General features: G+C 38.2%; 1 protein-coding gene across 1 annotated transcript in view; it reads left to right on the forward strand.

Annotated features, from left to right (window-relative positions):
• Rbms3 (RNA binding motif single stranded interacting protein 3) overlaps positions 1-14,932 on the forward strand; it is a 1,055,032-nt gene that overhangs the window by 256,657 nt on the left and 783,443 nt on the right. The window lies entirely within an intron of this gene.

The raw sequence follows: 14,932 nt of genomic DNA on the forward strand, positions 1-14,932 counted from the left end.
AACCAGTGCTTTAAAGAAAAACTTGAATGAGTCAAGTTTTGGTACATGGAAGAAGATGCACTATTGATGGATGCAAATTAGGAGGGCCTTCCTCTTGGGCACTATGAAAAAGGGAATGAAAATAAAAAGTCACATGTTATATTCCACCGTGGGTAACCCAGCTACTGTGACCTTTGTAGAATTAGTATTGGGATCTGATCGTTCATTCCCACTCAGTGTAGAGAAGCCTGAGTATTAAGATGAACTGCCGCTGGTAAACAAGGCAGCCTGACACAGCATAGTTTCAAGAGTCATATTCTAGGTATCTTCAAGCAGGCTCCAGGATGAAACTGATAACACTGGGGACGTGTTCGAACTCAAAATATAAAAGAAGATGTACCTAACCAAATTATACTAGGGGCCAGACAACCTAGAGGACATCTGACAAACTTTGGGTCCCATTGTGACCCCACCACTTACTAGCTGTGACTTTGAACAGGTGTTGTCACTTCTTGGTGGGAGGGTGAGTATTGAAAGTTTTGAAAGGTGCTTAGCAAGGCACCTGCTATATAGCAGGGGCTCTATAACTGGAGAATAAACAATGTCCTATTCTTCTGGACATTGGCTCAATTAGTGGAGAAAATACAGCATATTGATAGGAAAATGATACAGGAATTAAGCAATTCAGCAACATTTATGCTTGATATTTAACAAACTGAATAGAAGTGTTCAGGCTTGGAGATTTTTTTAAAAAAAATAGTAGATTTCTCTAACATAAGTTCAAAGAAAAATAGACTTCCATCAATTGGTAAATTTTGTCCCATCATTTTTTTCCATACCCTCCAGAGCCTATGACTATTTATTTGCCTTTGAGCACTAGCAGAGGCGATGATAGTCACATATTATCAGTAAATCTCTGAAATATTTTATTATATATTGGTGTGTCTTTTGTCTTGCCTGCTGAGATTCCATTTTCTCTTCTTTTGGGTAAATGAGCACAATTTCTCTCTGAAAAATTCCAGTTTTTCACTTCATGAAGTTTATGTGGATTTCAGCAAAGGGACCTTATAATTCAGGCTGTCTACTAAGAGCGTAGGACTTCTCTGACCCCAGTGTGTGGATCCAGGGGCGGTGTGACCACTCAATACAGTCAGAGTGAAATTTAGGCTTTTAGGAACTTTTATGGAATCCATTTCTCCACCTCCCCCTTGTGGATTTTGGTTTCTAAGGGTGAAAGCCTGGGTCATTTTGTTGGATGCATATGTATCTGTCTGTAATAATGAAGTTGCTTGATATAAAGGCCATTATGGAGATGAACTGCAGTGAGCTGAGAGACGGAAAGAGATAAACCAGCTCCTGTCACCCCTGCTAGGCTTGATCAAACTCTTTCTAAAGCTGGGTGTTCTTGAATAATTTTTTTCTTTATTATCTTGAGTTAGTTTGATCTGGGGTTTGCTCTCATTTGCAACCACAGTAGAGCTGACCAATGCATACACTTGGTTCAGGAGTTTATTTCTCATGGAATGTGAGGTCAGAGTTAGGATCTTAATTCTTCCTAATTCCCCTGATAGGACCCAAAATCAAACTGCATGCTGTTCCCTCAGAGTTCGAAAACCAATCAGCACCTCTTTGGATCTGAGGGCACGATTTTGTGACTTTTAGGCAACAAACGCTTCAGCAGAAAGCCCTCCCATCCCAGAAATTCTCTACTTTTAAAATAAATATATCTATATGGCAAGCATCTGAGGAATCTAGAGGAATCTCTTTATTTCATCAGAATAGAATCTTCTAAAAGAAGAGAAACAGATTTGTTGGGCTTTTTTTTTTTAAGTCAGGATTGTCTGGCTCAGTGTACAATAAATCATTTGTGTTTTTCTCTGTAGTCTTCTCATTCAGGATAAAAGCGACACATATAACTGCCAGCCCGGGTCTACTCACTGCAGACTGATTTCCTCATAGCTTTCATCTCAGCAGTTACTAATGTCACAAATAGGCAGGCTTTGAAGTCAGAGGGAGGGGACAGGAGCAGCACCACTCCTTAACCATACAGCAACCAGGAAACTTCTTGGGAAAATACAAATTCAGCCTGTAATTCAGTCGGGGCACTCTTGCTTGAAGCCGAATGGGGGGGATTATGGCCAATTGACGCACAGGACTATTTATTTCCTCTTGCTCTTAGTCTCAGGTATGAGCAGAAACCTTGCCCTTCTGTATTCTTGGAGAAGCTGAAAAATCCAGGCCTCTTAGAGAGGCCCTGCCCCAGGTGACTGGCATGATCCATACAGCCCTTCCGTGTGGCTTTGAGAGTGAGGGGAAAAGATGGAGCCAAATGGTACTTGAAATAGACAAGAAAGGAGAAGGACCGGCCATTTGCTTTCTTGCTTTCTGTGCTTGTCTTTCCATTTGTGTCTTGCTTTCTTCATGGAGGGGTAAACCGATATCCCTGACAGGCTTTTGAGATATATGATGATCACTTTGTGCTTTGGGTCCAAGGATCCTGCATTTCTGTTTGTTTCCTCTACTGTTCTGCACAGATGAGGCTAAACCCTAAATGACATGGGTGACAGTGGCCCTAGAGGTCCTAAGAAATGGATCATCTTCTTTCCCTCCCTCCCTGTCCCCATTACCCCATGCCTTCTACAGCTTTCCAGCTCGGAGGAGGAAGCAGTGTGGAGAATTTCTTCTGAAAAGTGCCATTGTGTGTGAACACTGAGGACTCCGTTGCATGAAATCTAATTGCATAGTTCATCATTTTCCATTTTTTCCTTTCCTGTTTCTTGGCTCTGGGTTTAAAATTGCCATCTGCTTCTCTTGCTTCTTTCTCTCTGTTTCTCTCATTCTCGCTCCTTCCTGTTTTTAAGTAGCCTTTCCAGGCTTATCCCCAATCAACGTTAGAAGAGTCACTTTTCTCTCCTTTTTCTCTCTTACTATATATTTATTTCTAACTTTCCACTTTAGAAATATTCCTTTTCTGAATTTCTTTCTGAGTCCTGAGGTCCTAGGCAAGAGCTGCACAGGGTACTTGCAAAAGTTTGTAGGGAAAGGCCTTGGAAACGTTAAAGGGACATAACATTCATTCCAAGCTCAGAATGAATGACCGAGAATCCACAGTACTCCTTGGCTTGAGATTTTTCCATAGGCCCTAGTCCATAATAGTTGTGTGCCAGAAATTGGAATTTCCAGATGTGACATTAGGATCTTAGGGCTATGGACAGTCAGTTTCCCTATAAAAGATAATTTAAACAATAGCTTCTCATAACTATTGAGAAAATTCCATGACTCTCTTGTTCTCCCCCACCCCACCCCCCTTTTTTTGGTACCTTCATTCTAATGCATGGCTGGGATTTGCTCACATATAGAAAAAAATATATCAATGTGTTGACAGTATATTTATTTCACAATAGTTAAGATGGTTTTGTTTCCAAAACTTATATCTAGCCTACCACTGTGTTACATTCTTATCACTTCTTTTTTTTTTTTTTTTTTAAGACAGGATGTCACTAAATTTTTGAGGCTGGCTTCAAACTCGTGATCCTCCTTCCTTGGCCTCCTGAGTAGCTGATATCACAAAAATGTAACACCGCCCTGGGCTTTCACATTTTCTCTTAATACCTATTTTAAATATGCAGATATAACTTAAACTTATTTGCATATTCATGGAAAAATCGATTTTCCTCCCTGGTTTCTAATTTCCAACATGGTTGGGTGTAATTTAACAATTTCTCACAGTCCTGATGAAGGGTATGGTCAATTTCTAAAGGTAAAAACTATGCAGGTGTGGGGGGGGAAATCTACTTGGAACAGAAACTGAATGGGGAGAGTGTTTTCAGGCAGAATTCTGGACTGAGACCCTAGGCATCATGCCCTGAAACCCATGCTGGTGTATTGTCACAGGGAAAATAAACCTCCTAGTCCAGCCTCACCACCTCTCAGTTCTCTGTCCCTCAGGAAGTGGCTGATAGAATCTGAACCCCAATGCCTCATCTATAAAATGTGATTTGGGAGTAATACCATCTTGCAGATTTGTCAATTAGATAAAATAATGATTGTCAAGTATCCAGCACATTTGTGCTTAAACTTGCATAAGACTTACCATAAGCCAGGCAGGGTCTGAGTGCTCTGAAAATACTTTTCCATTTCTCATAACAGTCCTAGCAAATAATCCTATTTGATTATCATTCCCATGTTGTCAGAAGAGAAAAATGTGTTGCCGCGAGGTTAACCGATGATAAGGTCACATAGCTAGTGATAAAACGGATATTCTAACCTGAATATCGAGTCATCAAAGCCCTGTTCCTAACCACAGAGAGGTACCTTTCACAGAAGAAGTAAACGCCATGAATGTTATGACTCCCTCCTGATTGCTATACCAGCTGTGTTCATGATTTCCTGTTATATCTTCTGGGTTTATGACATGGATATGGATATTGCTCTTTTACCTGAAATATGGCTATTGCTTTAACCTTCAGCTTCTTCTTTTAATGATAATATTTTCTGAGCTGTTTTCTTGGAACACAAAATGATAGGAAATTCTTTAGGCAGGATACAGCATCAGGCATGTTTTTAAAAATGGAACATGAGCCCCTCTCTGTAAGGTTGGTCATGAGCCCAGAGTTTCTTGCTGTCCTACCCTCAGCTAATGTCCCTACACTCAGGTTCCCTGCCTAGCCTAAGGTGTCACCATGACAGTTCTGGATATCCAGTGGTCATGCTCCATGCCTCTTTCCTTCTTTCTAACATTACCCTCCACTTGCCTTCTGCTTTGCTTTGACTTCACTATCAATCCTAAGTCCCAATTAACTCTGTTTTTCCCCTAATTCTTATATGAATTTCTGACCATCCTTGTTATTCTGTCTCCATTGGGTCCTGGTTTTCCAATGGCCATCCATCCCTTACTTGGGTCCAGTGCCTGTTGGATCCCATTACCTTGTTCTGTTGTCTGGCATCCACTGTGACTGGTTCTTCATGCTACCTGCTGACTTAGGGACTTTTAATACATTCAGATGTTATGCTTTGAGCACCCAAGGACTGTTTTTCTCTTTTCTGAACCAGTCCCTTTCAACCCTTTGTGACATTTAAGTCAGTCTTGAGGAACTACACAAGCAAAACAATCAAGAGTCTACTAAATTATTCTTATCATCTTCGTTGTGCCTCACAATAAGGTTATGTGCACACTCCCTCTGTGCTGTACTAGAACCACTATTATTTCCTTCTTAAGTGAATTACTCTGTGTGTGGGGAAATTGGTCACATGCTCCATAACTGGACTTTCAACTGAGCCTAACACATGCAACCTTCCCAAAAAGAGCGGTTAAAGCAGCACCCAGCTGGTACCCAGAACCTCCTGGGGAACATATGTAAATTTGATTCAAGAAGAAACTCTGGATTGCCTACACTAATGCTATAATATTTACTATTAATCCTGAAAAAGAGTAGCCTGTAAGTCTCGTTAACTCTCTAGTACCTAGCTTGACACATGCCACACATTTTCAAAGGATCAATCCCTATAGACACAGGATGTTCTCGGTTGATGGAGCATGGTATTTAGCAAAGATGTTTTACACCAGTGCCCCCAAGACAGGTCTTTGATAGCCACCACTTCTGTTTCAAGCTGCAGACAGTAGGGGTAGATAGAAGTACACATCTGAAAGACAGCTGAGGGTTTCTTCTCGACATTAGACGCTTCTTTCCTGGAACAAGGCCAGATCAGAGCTGTCTGGATTCTTTGTGAGCCTGCTCCAAACGAACATATTTATTATCAGGGAGGAAAGCTTGCCTGATGTAAGATCCCTGATGTTTGCCATGCAGTGTTTTCTTGCAGAAAATTGCAAGAAAGTGATTGAAACAAGTTTGGCAAGGGAAGCTGCGGAGAAATCCACCCTTTTCAAGGTCCACATTTTGAAAATATCCTTGCAGATTGGGAAAAATGGCTATTTCCTTTTTATTCTATTTTTATAAGATGAATGATGCATCTGAAAAGATAAATAATGAGAGTGTAAGAGGGACCAATGGTAGTTTTTTAAAGATTGGAGCATTCTCACTGAATGTTTTAAATATTCTTAGTTATGAGGATGGGAATTTATTTTTAAATGACTATTTGGCTCCATGCTTATAAAATATCTACATTCTGTTGGTACAACACACAAATCTTTTGTGGTGGTTTTGAGAAAGCCCCAGACTTTCCGAGTCTGGGAACAGATGGAGCTCTAAACTCAACTGCATTTCACAACAGGGACATGTGTTACTATTTGCCTGTCTGTTTTCACTTTATGTGAGATGTTCCACTTGCTAGTCAGCAGAGTTATTAAACTTCTATGACTGCACATTCTTTTGAAGTGGATATGCAGCACACTTATAGAAATTAGAGAAACCTGGACCTAGCCATGCGTTTTAACAGTTCTTGGTAATTATGAAGATCTTTGGAAAGTGTAACCATTGTAAACCATATTTACAAGATGGGATCTGTAGCATTTTGCTTCCAGATATTAATGTGCATAGGTCTAGAAGAACGTGAAATCAGATGCATTGAAAATATCAGGATCAAACAACTCATTCAAATCTTAAAATGTCTCATTCCCATTTGGCTGATTAAAAAACAACTAAATGGGATCTAATTGGAGGTAAATGTGGGCCACTGTAGATATTTTGTGTTTTTCACAACTTTGTCTGATCTTCATGAACTTCCAGACCTCAGTTGTGAGGTTATTCATGGTAAATATTCACAGAGCAATCTCGGAGTAAGGAGCTGAAAATCATCTTCCATTTAATGTGAAAACATCAATTTTCCTTCTTTCTTTCTTCTTCCTTCCCTTCCTCTCAACCTTTCTTTCCATGCCTTATTTTTTTCCTCTTTGTTTTTATTTCAAGTGATATTAATAATAAGGGGCCAAGTTTCCTGAAGGTAAAAATTACTTTCAGCCAAGAACACAAATGTTGTGTCTGTTGCTCATATGCCAAATTGGTTACATCAAACTAAAAATGTATCAGTCTTAAATAGAGAGTTAAATCATTTCAACAGTAGTTCATCAAATCAGTTCATTACAAGTTAGTTTGACTAAGAAAGGCCCATGCTACAGATAAGTGATTGAACTTATACATATGCAGCTGATTCAAAATATTTTAGGAACATGTCTTTTCTATAGAGTGTGCTTCTTAGCGAGTCCCAAAACATTGACTGGATAAAAGAATTGATTTTAGAGACTGCACTTTGTATAGGTTTAAAAGCAATATTAAAAATCATTATTAATATGGGATAAACTGAAGGATATTTGTCATTGAGTATATTGGAAATCTGGGGATGATAGCATTTGAAAAAATCACATATTGACATTGATATTTTAGTATAACCAGAATCTTAAGTGATTTCCTTGCATTTCACATTACCAAGATCGCCTCCGAGAATGAACTTCTTTGTGTCATTACCTCTCTACCTTCCTTTGCATTGCCTGTGGAAGGCTCTGATATGAAAGCGAGAATCGGAAGTCACTTTGCTTATTATTTCATTGGATTTGTATTGGGAGATGGGTGAGAAAGGCCTGGTAGAGCCTTCCCTCTTAATCCTTATCCAACTGAATATTTCTTCTTGTAATATTAATTTTCCGAACTTGGACACACAGGCTGCTTTATGTCTCTTTTGAGTAGAAGGAGCCATAAGCAAACTTGACTGTACATATAAATGGCTTTGATATATCTTACAGAAAGTACCAGTTAAGCATACTGTTAAAATGTCCATTTGCAGGAGTGGTGCACTAGAGGTTAGTTTTGAGATTTGGGTCCTTGGTGCTTTCCCACTGTGCTGTATGAAAGAAAAGAAGGATGCCTTTGGACCATAAGATTTCATACAGTGGTCCCTGATAAGACAAACAGCAGTAGCATCATCTGGAAACTTGATCAGAAATTCAAATTTGATGGTCCTTCCTTGCTTGATTCTAATGGTAGAGAGATGGCGGTGTCTTCCTGTGTGGGAGAAGGGAGACTTTGGACAACCCGTCAGTCACAAAGCACAGGCTATGTGAAGTCCACAGGAATTTGGTCAAGTTGCATCTCTGTCTTCTGCCTTGTGGGAAAGGACTGTGCTCGAATGCAGCCATCCTAACTTAAAATATTCTTACTTTAAAAGATTCCTCATTTTTTTTTGTAACTCTCCCAAATTGAATAACCCTCTTTATCAGGAAATTAATTCTGTGTATTAATTAAGACAGAAACATTCTGTTATCCTATTATTAAAAAAAATAACAACAGAAAATGATGGCTTAATATTCTTTGCCTTTCCTTTGGACACTTGAAAAAAGTTGTTTTTGTTTTTGTTTTTTTATTAGGCTGTTTGCTTCTCATATCCCATGCTTCTCCACATCATCCTTTTATTTCTGAGTTTATCTTTTTTGGGACTTACTTCCCAACGCATGAAACTCTGCAGGAATTAACCTAGTTCTCCACTGGGAAAAACGTGTTGAAGCAAAATCTCCCTTTTGCATGAGGATAGAAAATGACAGTCCGTTGGGTACAAAATTCGTTCCTCCTAATCCTCCCTCAAGGTGTACCATTTTGTGCTCCAACTCGAACGACCTATAAACCTTGAGGAATTTTATTGTCTTTGAACATTATCCAGCAAATCTCTTCTAATTAATTTAATCCCTACAGACATATGCTTGTTGATCACTATAAATCAAGTCCAAAAGTATCAGTCCTACTTGGAAAGCTCCATTTTTGGCATGAGGAATCTTAATCAGAGGTATTCAGAGTTTGTGCAATAAAGATGCTTAGGAGTGATTGTCCCCTCCACCCCCATCTTACAGCAGAGTTAGGGGGCACAATCCTCTTTATGTACGTGCTCATCCCTTCAGACTTCCTTGTGCCAACTGCCAATGCCATTTGTTAACATATTTTGTATTTGGAGAAATAGTCTTAGAACACTCAGAGGACCATTCTGGGAGGTCACTTTGTAAGCTTATTTGCTTAAATCAATTTTCCTTTGAAGGAAAGCATGAATGAATTTCTCTCCTGTCACTGTTGTTTCTGTCAACTTCCAGATTTAAAGAACCAACTCTCTTTAAGGTAACACAGCTCCATGATTAACCACACAGTTTGTTCTCATGAGGAAACTCAAAGCCTTCAACCTATCTTAAGGTTAGGGTCTCTGCCTGGCCACCTTCTTGTCTGGGGGTCTAGCAGTAGATCATCCCTTGGACTTTGTCTTCTCCTCTCACTTCATCAGCCTGATTTCTTTCATCTTTTTCCATCTTTCTTAGTTTCTAGCTTTCTATGTTTATTGTAATTTTTTTCTAAACTCATCACCTGAACCAGAATTGGTACTTTAGAAGGATCAAGACAGTGCTAATTGGGTTGATGGATTATCAAATGATTCTTGGATATATTTTATTCTCATACCCTAGAGTCAACACTACAAAAACCATTGACTATTCTGATTCATTTATCTATTCTTCACATACTTGCATAGAGGTTAAGTGTGTTATCTTTTTCCAGTCTATTTAATATGTTAGTAAACAAATAGAAACCCCTTTTTACTGATTGTTTTTAAAAGCATATAGTGTCTAACATATAATGTTTTCTCAGTGCAATTATAGCAGCAGTCTTTATAGGGCCAGATAGCAAATATTTCAGGCTTTGTGGGCCATAAGGTTTCTGTCACAACCACTTGACTCTGCCAACAATAATATATAAAATAATGGGAATGGTTCAATTGCAATAAAACTTTATTTATAGATTCTATATGAAATTTGAATTCATATAACTTCCTTGTCACAAGATATTATTATTCTTTTAATTTTTTCCCCATCATTTAATGGTGTAAAAACCATCCTCAGTTTGTGGGCAATACAAAAATAGGCAAATAGCTAGATTTGGCCCTCAGGCAATACTTTGCTCACCCCTGAGTTACATGAAAAGGAAAGTTTAATGAAACACTGAAGACATTCATAAAGATCTCTTTATCCTAAAGTAGTTGCTTTGGTTCCTTTAAGACATATTTACTGCTGCAATCTTTTATCAATCAGACCCATTTCCACTGCTTTCTAACATCCTGTCTGGCACTCAGCTCATGCCCCTCCACTGCTCTTCCTCTTGGTAGAATGAATCACTGGTGTTCACACAGTGTTGAGTTTCACCATTCACTAATGGGTGGCTGGATGACAGTAGGGATGGTGGGAAGGATGAGAGACACTACATAAAATAGAGATGATTTTATAACTGATAAAGTGAAAATTAAATGCAAGTATGCTCTTCGGAAGAAGGGATTATTTATTTGTCCCATGTCAATAGTTTTATATTTTAACCAAAAGAAAAGAAAATTCTTAAGAGAACAATTTCATTGATCCTCTTTCTTGTCCTTTCATATTACCTCAGATTTGTGAGCAAATCTCAATCTTTATGACTACATTAAGATAGAAACACCTATTCTATACCAAAAAAAAAAAAAAAAAAAAGATAACGGTTACTACAATGACTTAGTATTTCTATTTATGACTGGTTCATTCCTTCAATAAGATTCTTGTGCTACATTAAAAGAACTGGTTCAATCTACTGTGGACCAACTGCTTCTACAGCAACAGATCTCATTTCAACTTGTGAATAGCAATGCATTAAATAATTACTCTTTATAAAATCTAGGAAAGAGAATATAAGTGAATCAAAATAAATCTTTCCTACAACAGAAAATGTATTGTACAGCATGTACTCTTTGTACAGTGCAGAAATGGTATTGTTATGTAAGGACAACACATATAGAAAAGTGTTTATGATTTAGTCAGTCTAATACAAAATTGATCCTCATTAATAAAATAATCCCTTTGTTGTGAATTAATAATTTTGGATACTGTAGATCTTTATCATTGTAGCTCCCATATTCATACTTTTCTATTCATATAGCTATTTACGTAAACTTCCCTCATCTTGACTTTGGAAAAACAATGCTATTTTGAAAGCTATGATAATGTGCATCTTTCTACTTTCTTTGGCTTCTCAGCTTTAACTGTATATTGAGCAATGCACTAGAAATGTTTCCTTAAATAAGGAAGCAAATAGAAAATCCACCAGTTCTGCAGGTGCTTTGTGTACTATAGAATGTAACCACTGGCTCTGGAAGGATTTAATCTCTTACAGAGAGCACAATCCATATCTATTAGAACAAGCTGATGAACTGCATTTCTGGGCTTGACTTGCTCCTGTTAAATTAGAGACACAAGCTAGCTAATTGATCCATCAGATAAGACTACTAAGACCCACTTCTTTTGTTCCACATGGAGGGAGATTTCATTGGGAAGAGGCCAAGGTTACCATCACAGTGCTCTCCAAATATGCCCTATGGAAATCCAGTTCCATGAAATGCAACCAACCAACAGGGTTCTGTAGTGGAACTAGTTTAGGAGACCCTATGGGATATGGTCAGCCACTGGGGAGGCACAGGGCCCATTAGCATCCGAAGGGCTCTGAGCAATCTCAAGACAGACAGCTGACATCAGGAAGACATTTTCTGGTTCTCTCTTGTCCCCTCTGAAGCTACAATTAAGCAGTAACTAGTTAACCTAATATATTATTTTAGCCCCTGACTTTTAGACATGGAAAATTCTCTAAGAAGATAAGATCAAAAGTCAATGAAAGTTTTTCCTCTATAAAATGCTCTTTCTCTGCTTAGATGTGAACAACTGTTTTTTTAAATTTTTTTTAGCGATTATGAACTTATGTACCCCAAACTTGAAGTTTTATTTTCAAAGGCTTTTGAGGAACTGGCAGTGGAATGAGAAATAAAATATCACTCTGCAAATTCTTTGAGAAGTGCCAAAGTATCCCGTTTAACTAGGTCAGCTCTAAGGATCGTTATTCCACCAGCCTAGTCATGCAACACCTGAGAGTGCTTTTGGTTATATCAAGGGGTGACATAGAAATGCTAAAAAGGAAATTAATTTTTGTTTACTTCCCTTTGTATGATGAGGATGTGCTATGCAGGATGTTTAGAAGTGTGTTTTGAAATGGCAGAGTGTTGACAGTTCCCAAAGATTATGGATCACAGGCTAGTGCAGGGTCTCTCAACCTCAGTGCTATTGACATTTTAAGACAAACAACTTTGTTGCAGAGAGCTGTCCTATACAAAGTAGGAGGCTTAGCAGCATCCTTGGCTTCCATCCACTAGATGCCAGTAGCATCCCTCCCTCCCTAGTAGTAACAATTACAAAAGTCTCTAGAAAATATCAAATGTCCCCTGTGGGGCACAATTGTCCTCAGTTGAGAACTACTAGGCTAAAAGCTCTGTGGTGGGGCTCCTTTGTTAGACTGTTGCCCAGCCAATTCTTCATTCCTTCCAAATTTATGAATTAAGCTTTGCTACTTTCATAACATCTGATTCATTTATCTGGAAATGACATCCAAAAATATGGCTTTTTAGTATGAGTCTCCTGCTCATATTATTACTATATTCTTTTAAATAAATTTATTTTGAGTAGAAGCCCATTTCATTATTATAATATCCAAATGGCATAGAAGGCTTTGGTTTCTACTGTTCCTGGGGCCAAGATTGAAGCAAAAACAGTTTATGTGCCATAACCTCTAATATAGTAATTAAATTATAGAAAAATGTGTTTTCAAGTCTTAGAAATATGAAACTCATGGGAAAAATATTTAAATAAAACATTTCTGAGAGGTGTCAAATACACAATTTTCATATGTGATATTTATTTGGATGAGAAAAATATAACTGTACTGTTTTCATAATGGTAATTCTTTGTCAGAATTAAGAAAATTGGTCTGCTAGTATGCCAGGAGCTGTGACAATGAAGATATTTTCAGCACTGAACTTTTCACCCCAGATTCTCAGGTCCACATCTGTATTTTCTACTGAAAGGGATTCAAATGGCTAAAATAATAATAATAAATTTGGGCTAGCAAGAACAAGTAATACAATTAATGCCATGAATCTATGAACAGGGAGAGACCGTATGTACCTGAGTGGCTTGCGAGACACTCTGCTAGCATAATTGTTTAAATACATCAAATCCATGTCATTTTAATGGCATTTCTAAATTCACTTGGCTCGTAGTTTTGTGTTTCACTCTCTTCCTTTTCTAATCATCTCCACTTTTCTGTTGTCTCTTTGAGAATACTAAAAGAATGAAACCATCTGCTGAAAAACAAATCCACTGGACAAGCATCGATTCCCTTTTTTACATGAACATATCTGTTTATACACACATTAGATATAGAGAAAGAGCAGGGGAGATAAAGGAAAGAAGGGAAAGGGAGAAAACTGAGAGGAAGGAATAGAAAAAAGTTAAGGAATAGCTAAAAGTGTTTACAACTGGAAATGAGCCTTATGGCGCAAACCTTTGTACTTGTTTTATGAAAACAAAATTAAAAAGGGAAGACAATACTGAGTTTTAATGGGAGAAGTTGTAAGGAATGGAAGTCTTGGGCACTTAGTGGGACCAGATGTGGAGAGACCTGTGGTGAGAAACCTGTGGTTTATTGAGGCTTAGTGATACAGTGCAGAGATCATTTCTTCCTCTTTCTGGGGAAGCTGCACTACACACATGAGCTCTCAGACATGTGAGCACAGGGAGCCCATTATTTGGACTCTAATTAGTTCCCTAAATCATCAGGATTGGCCCTGAGGATGATGCAATGCAAGGTGTCCATCTTGAGAAGTGCTCCAGGCTTTTTGGTGACCACACACTGTGGGGCATTGAGCATCACCTGTTCATTCAGTGTTGTGCAAAGGTGCAGTAGGAAGTACAGGATGCTAAACAATGGTCCCTGTCCCATAGGATACAGTAGTCCATTAGGCTCTCTTGGAAATAAGATCCAGAAAGTCAGAAGGCAGAGACTCACTCTCTCTCTCTCTCTCTCTCTCTCTCTCTCTCTCTCTCTCTCTCTCTCTCTCTCTCTCTCTTTTTCTCTCTTTCTTGAAAACTCTGTTCAGGAGGCACCAGTAAATATTTGCTTTCAGTCTTGTTGATATTCAGGATGAGGACAAAGAATGACAACATGTATTATTTTCATGCATATGCTTATTCATATGTTCAATATACTTGCTTCCTAGTTAGTGAGCGAAATTGTTAAAGCCAGGATTACAGTTTGTAAACATTACCTTTTAATATACATAACTCAAGTGGTCAAGAATTACCTGCTATATATTGACATGATCAACTTGATATGTTGTAATAGCTCCCTCCTCTACTGAAATATTAACTTATTAAAGACAGGGTCTGTGTATTATGCATTTTGGGAACAGTGTGTGTAACATGCAGTAGGAGCTTACTAAATGCCAAATAGAGAAAAAAAAAGCTTATAAATCTGATATGTGATATTAAGATCAGTGGAATGTATTATATTGGTTTGTGGTTAAAGAAAAGTAAGGTGAGGTTAAATATACTTACCATTTATAAAAAGTCACATTCACACCACCCAATTGATGACCAATGTGGCCAGTGACAGTTTATCTGAGACATGAGCTCTCTGGACATGTAAAGGAAAAATATTGTTTTGTTCTCTTGAGAACTTTTTTTTCCTGGAGAAATGTCATTAGTTTTCCTGTTCTGTCCTGCTCCCTTTCATTCTGCCAAGTAATTAAAGGTCCTTCTGTGTAATGAACCCTAATGTTCTTACTTATTTATTTCTATCTCCTCTTATTCTCAAAGGGATCTCTTATAATTGAGATGTTAGGAGTCCCCCAAAAGCTCAAGAGTATGCAAGAAAGTTTAGAGGTGAAATGATTTATGAGGGTTTTAACCTAATCAGTGCATTAATCCCCCAATAGTGATTAACTGGGTAATAACTGTAAGCAGGTAGGGTGTGTTTGGAGGATGTGGGTCATTGGGATGTGCCTTTGGGGTAGATATTTTGTCTTCAGTAAGAGGAGAAGTCCCTCTATCGGTTTCCTGGTGCAGCATCCTGAACCAATTTATTCCACCACACTCTTCTGCCATGATGTTCTTCTGCCTTACTTC

This window comes from Marmota flaviventris, chromosome 1, assembly GCF_047511675.1.
Source record: "Marmota flaviventris isolate mMarFla1 chromosome 1, mMarFla1.hap1, whole genome shotgun sequence".
NCBI classification, from domain to species: Eukaryota; Metazoa; Chordata; class Mammalia; order Rodentia; family Sciuridae; genus Marmota; species Marmota flaviventris.